This window comes from Microtus oregoni, unplaced genomic scaffold (assembly GCF_018167655.1).
Source record: "Microtus oregoni isolate MIOR12 unplaced genomic scaffold, Mior012 000010F_ref0000083, whole genome shotgun sequence".
Lineage (NCBI taxonomy): Eukaryota > Metazoa > Chordata > Mammalia > Rodentia > Cricetidae > Microtus > Microtus oregoni.
The window spans coordinates 20,409,117-20,415,116 of NW_024543069.1; the positions used below are offsets into that span (position 1 = coordinate 20,409,117).

General features: G+C 47.2%; 1 protein-coding gene across 1 annotated transcript in view; it reads right to left on the bottom strand.

Annotated features, from left to right (window-relative positions):
• Rnf13 (ring finger protein 13) overlaps positions 1-2,367 on the bottom strand; it is a 74,713-nt gene extending 72,346 nt beyond the window's left edge. The window contains exon 1 of the mRNA XM_041659342.1: positions 2,217-2,367. The gene's annotated coding sequence lies outside the window, so the exon portion shown is untranslated. The remainder of the gene's footprint in view (positions 1-2,216) is intronic.
• Positions 2,368-6,000: the final 3,633 nt, after the last annotated feature.

The window sequence follows — 6,000 nt, forward strand, 5'->3', positions numbered from 1 at the left end:
ATTCTCCTACAGGCATGAACTCGTGCTTATTAAGTGCGTTCCTCTTTCCATGTTGCAGGAAACCACCACACCAGCACCACAAGGCGATAACAACTCAAACAGTGGAAATCACTGTTTGGTTTACTCATTTGCTTTCAGCTGTACATTATTAATTCCTAATTTTAAAATGTTCAGAGTCATAATTTTTATTGTAAAACCCAACTATTTTTTTAGTTAATACTAACGTAAGTATACCATAATATTTTTATCAAGCCAGCTACAACCTATTTGTAATGAAACTACAAAGCATAAAGAGTCAGCCCGCCACTATACGCCTGCCCCTAGAGTCAACCCTACCCCACCCTCTCTTGGCTGAATTAGGGCCTGAAATCTGATAAGAACCTGTTCATCTCGGACGTAGAAACATCAAAGGAAGCAAGCTGCATGCCAGTCACATGGGTCCACCAAAACCCTCACAGAAACAGCAAGGATAAATGAGAAATTAGCCCCGAACCCTTCCATAATCGACTCCCCTAACCATGGCTTTGGTACACATGATTTACACTGCCACGTGTCAGACATCATGCTGACTTCAAGTAAGGCAGAGCGAAGCACACACCCGCTGCTAGGATAACTGTCATTCCGGACACAGAGAAAACTGTGGGTTCTGCACAATCGATTCAATGAAGCTGAACTACATCACACGATGGGTTTCACTTCATCTTCACAACTTTCCCACTTTTTTCACTTTTTAACTTTTGCTTATTGTGTGTGTTTGACTTGGGAGGGAAAGCACACACGACAGGGCTCATGTGGAGGGCGGAGGGCAGCTTGGCCGAGTCCGTTCTCCCCGTCCACGTCTACAAGGGTTCTAGAAAATCTAATTCGGGTCACTGGGCTTGCACAGCAAGCTCTCCTGCTCACTGAAACATCTCCCTAGCCCTTTCCATATTTATTGATGTCCCAAAACACAAGGGGTAAAGTCTAGTCTCACTCCCCAGTTTGCAACCTGTCTTTTGAAATATTTGTTTTCCCCAAAATCTACAATAATACATTCTACAACTTCCTCTTGACACACATTTTTTTAAAAAAAATTGAAACTGACTTTCTATAAATTAAAAGAAAAATCAATCCATGAAACCCTGTGGCCCTGCACTCAACTCAAGTCCAGCTGTGGTCCCCTAAAACGGAGTTATCTTTTTGACCCATTAAAAACTATCTTTAAACAAGGTTTGATGGCCCAGTAATTCCAGTACTCGGTAGGCTGAGTCAGAAGCATAGCCAGTTTGCGGTCCGTCTGGGCTACACAGAGATCCTGTCTCAAATAAACAAACCATGACCCTATGACAGATTAAACCTCTCAAGCGCTCTTCCGGAAATTTGCAAATGGCCTGTTTCTACTGGCTCTTTGGAGGCGCGACCAACTTTACTGTGTTGGGTCAGAAAGCGCAGCTGTCTTCTAGTCACTGCCTGAAGGAATGCAGATTCCACCGTAACTGCTGCATCACTGAGCGAACAACACCCGGGCAGGTTTGGGGCAGACGTCAGCCCACAGCAGCTGCCCACGGTGCTGAAAGTGAGGGTAAAACGGGAGTTGCGGAAATTAACTACTGCCAGATTAGGACAAAATACAGCCATTTACCAAAAGCCAGCAGAGAACACGCAGCAGAGGCTACCAAAGTTGTTTCCCTCTGGGGGGAGAGATCAATTCATAAGCGTCCTTGCCGAAGTTCAAACTTCAAAAATTGGGCGGGGGAGGGGGGTGAGCAGTGTGTAGCTCTAGCAAGGTCACGTCTAAGCCTGAAAGCTGAGCTTTTAGGGAAGGAAGGGGGCGGGGGAGGGAAGAGGTGAGAAAAAAAGGAAGCGAGCGATCGCAATTTTTTTTCTTCTTCTTCTTCTTTTTTTCTTCCAAAGACAAAACTGGCCCGGGAGAATTTTCTCCGAAGACTTAAGAGTCAAGTGCTGGGTCAAGGGAAGTCTTCCAAGTATCTTTCCAGGCCACAGGCACCTCTGGAAGGGAACGTGGAAAGCAAAACCCACGACCCGACAACTTCAGACCGACAAGCCCGCAGGACGGGGCGCTAAGAACCGGTGTCCCGCACGGGCGTGTACTGACACCGAAGGGCCCTACAAGTCCCCGCCGCGGGCCACCGCACCCAGGCCGGAGGGGGTGTGTTCTCCCGGCCAGGCCCGAGGACAACCCCCGCCCACCGAGGCCGAGCCACGCTGGCTCTTACCTGAAGTCCGGCCCCGGAACCCAGGCTCGCGGGCACCCGGGAGAAGTCGCTACCCGGACTTCATGACTGAGGATCCGCACCGAGCCCCTACCCAAGCTAGTCCGAGCAGGGACGACAACAGAAGGGCGAGCGGAAGTCCCGCCTCTCGCGCCTCATTGGGCCACACTGGGAGGTAGAGAGACGCTATTGGGCTGTAGTGTTGCCCGTCAGGGCCCCGCCCCTCTCGCCGAGTCGCACCGCCTGCTCCGGCTGGCCTGGGAGCTCTGCCCAGTTGTTGAGTGTCTTTCTAAGCCGCGTGAGCTGTCATCCCCCGTCGAGGAAGGGAAGATGAGGGAGGGCCGGCTTTCGGAAGCCTTGCGTGCGGTGGAGAAACCACCCGGGACTGCTCCGGGCCGCTTGACAGAGGACGGACGTGCGGAGCGTGAGGCCCCAGCAGAGGCTGCGAGTCAGAGCAGTCCGCGCCTCTTCCCTGCACCCATCCCGGGTCGAGGAGCCGAGAAGTGTCGCGCGGCCCTCCAGCTAGCAGGCCGACGAGGGCGGGGACCGCCGGGCGACGCCTCGCTTTGGAATCCAGGTCGGGTTGGAGCGAGCTGCCTGAGGTCTGGGCTGGAACCCCTGAGGCCTGGCAGGGAGCCGCGCTCACCAACGCACTGCTTGACTAGCAAAAGTCCAAACCACGTGATCCAGTCCTCCGAAAGCTTTCCAGAATCTTTATCACATTCTGAGGAACGAAAATCTCATTCCCTTGGCTCTTATCATACATTTTCTCCCCCAGTCTAAATCTTAAAACCAACTACTTAGATTTAGACCTATTGAGCCATCGGCTTTAACAGCTCCTAAACCGCTGCGGTTTGTTTTTAATGTAGTTTGATGTAAAGATTGCAGGATCCTGACATGCCCTACTGGTCCTACTGTGGCTTGAAATAATAATTTTTAATAAGGGCTATGCTAGCAACAAATTCTTTAATACTGGGGTGGGTATAACAAGAGAGATCAGTAGTTTATAACCTCGTTTGTTTCAGGAGGCCTCAGTGGGTGGCGAACGGGAATAGAAAGATTTCCTGTTCTCTATCTCTTTGTGGCATTTTAATTAGAACCTACTGTAAATACCACACGAGCAAAACACAAATTTGAAGTGTCGAAGATTTAGTTCAGGGGCAGAGCACTGGCCTAGCAAGCACTAGGCTCTATCTGGGTTACGGAAAAGAGAGGGAACACAAAAGAATCAAATTTAAAAAGTAAAGACCACCAAAAACATTTTCACCTGTGTAGTCCATACCTGTACAGTCAATGTATTTTTATTCATTGAGGAGACGTTCAATACTGCCTACTTCTCCTCTGACGAAAGTCATAAAGATCAGGAGACTATTGTTATGAGGGCTAAAGTAATTAGTATAAATAGATTTGCCATTCTTTATATGTATTTTCATTAAATATTCTCAAAATGGCTTGCTATATTAAACCCAATTTCTTGCATAATACAAGTTTTTTAAAGCACAGAAAAAAAAACAGCTGTTAATTCCTTAAATAAGGGCTCTTAAGGAAGGAACATTTTGCTTCTATTATCAGCCTCTGTAGACTATGGTAAGTATAAGTTCTCCCAGAAATAAACAAGGCAATATGTTTGTGTTGCACTTGGGCAGACTAATGAGTTTTGTTAGTCATTAGTTTATAAATACATATTCCCCTTAGATTGAGTGAAGGCAGATTAGAAGACATATTGGAATAGGATATTTTTAATTGTGGTTTTCACGAGTATGTAGAGTTTAATAGGGTATATGATCACTGAAGTGACCTGCATTGGCACAAGACAACCCAAGACCAAGTTCCCAGTCCAAAGATTTATTTACTCCAGAGGGACAAAGTGCAGGGAATAAGAGACAAGGACAAGAAATAGGAGGGAGAAGGGGAAAAAAACAAGGAATAGGGGTAAGGGATATTTGCTCCTGGGAAGAAAGAGAAGAAACAGAGGTAACCCATAGGCAAATGACAGCTTTATTTTGGTTTTTTTTTAAGGTATTTTTTTGTTGTTGTTGTTGTTGAGCTATTTATTTTTCTCTGCTCCCCTTCCTTCCTCTCCCCTCTCCTTCAGCCCTCTCCCATGGTCCCCAGGCTCCCAATTTACTCAGGAGATCTTGTCTTTTTCTACTTCCCTTGTACATTAGATCACAAATGGCAGTTTATAAACATAAAAGGGGAAACCCCTGCATTAGGATGAGTTGGTTTGTTTTGATTGGGCATCTTAATTAGGATGACCAAAAGGGGACTTTTGATTGCGACACTTCAGTACTAGTTAGGTCAGGAGGAGGAAGTAGCCAAAGAAGAGAATAGAGCTTGATGGCCAGTTTTAGGAATGTAATGTACTGGTTTTTAGCAAAGAAGAGAGAAGAGGGAAAGGCCTGCCAGAGCCGTGTTTGCCATTCTTGGGCCTGCCAGAGTCAATTAATGCCCACCTTTTTGTTTTATTATTCAGTCGCTGGGTGTTTGATAAGTGGGCACCGTTCTCTGGCTGCTTCCTGATGACATTGGGGCATCATTGTTAGGGGACCCAAGGAAACTGGGTTGCTGGTCAAGGCTGGGAAGAGCAGCCCGTTTCACTTGTACCATATGGAAGTGTAGGCTGAGTTGGAACAGTCTGTGTGGCTGCACTATCTGGGGCTGGATGCTTTGGCACTGTCTAGGATATAGATTGCAAGGAAACAGCTGGAGCAATCTGCAGCTGATTTGAAATCTGTTCAAAGAGATAAAGACAGGGGTAAAGTTGAATATAAAGAAAAATTTTTATCTTAGATATACATTTGAAATTTCTAGGTCCTGGTAGTTGGAAAGAGGAGTCCCAAGACCAGGAAAAGGGGGCGAGATCTCACCTTTGGAAATAGGCAGTAGCCAGGAAGACTTGGGCTGTTGCTTGTCAGGAGTACTGATCTGGCGTTTGAGAGTTTTGCAAGGAGCCAGGGGAATTTTGATTGGATATATAAGGCTAACTGGAGAACAACTGTTATCTGAAAGTTGGGTCTGGTTGTGTTGGAGAGAATACAAATCGAGAGGCTTCCATTACATCAGAATAGTCTTTTCGGGGGGGGGGGGTGTTTAGGTAGGTTTTGAAGTTGAGATATTTGAGAAACATGAATAATTGGGGAAGCTCTTGCCAGATGATGAGAGGAATGGTCTGTCACAGGTTTTGGGTTTGGTGTGGGAAAATTGGGAGAACTTGGCTTTGGTTCCCAAAGGGTGAGTTGGATAGTAAAGGGGACAAGTAGCCAGTAGTGGGACAGGGCTGTGCTGGCGGAGCACACGCATGGGGGGATTTTGCTGTTTTGACTCCTAGCTGTGCCAGGGTGAAGGCACAGCATCTCACACACATAGAGTGCTGGGCAGTCAGCATCCCTGCCGTACACAGAGGTTTACATAGGACATAGGTGAAACAGAGGATACTTGTAACAGTGGAGTGTCAAAAAGCTCAGAGAGTATAGATCACACAGAGTACCTGAAGCGGACAGAAGAGAAACCAACACATCCAGGCACCAGAGTCCCAGTGGGTGTAAGTCTTCCAGGTGGAGGAAGCCATTCCCATCGCCCCACAAGCCCTTATCCCTAGGACATACCGAGTCTTACAAGGACCCTTCAGGAGTGCCATCACTCTCTGACTGCCCACCCTGGGACTACACCTACAGAAACCATATCAGCCTATGGAGCCACAAGAGGATTTGACCATTGAATTCAGACAGAGTCCCTTATGACCCACTCTCATTGAGCTAAGTAGCCCAGAGCTTCTAGATGCACG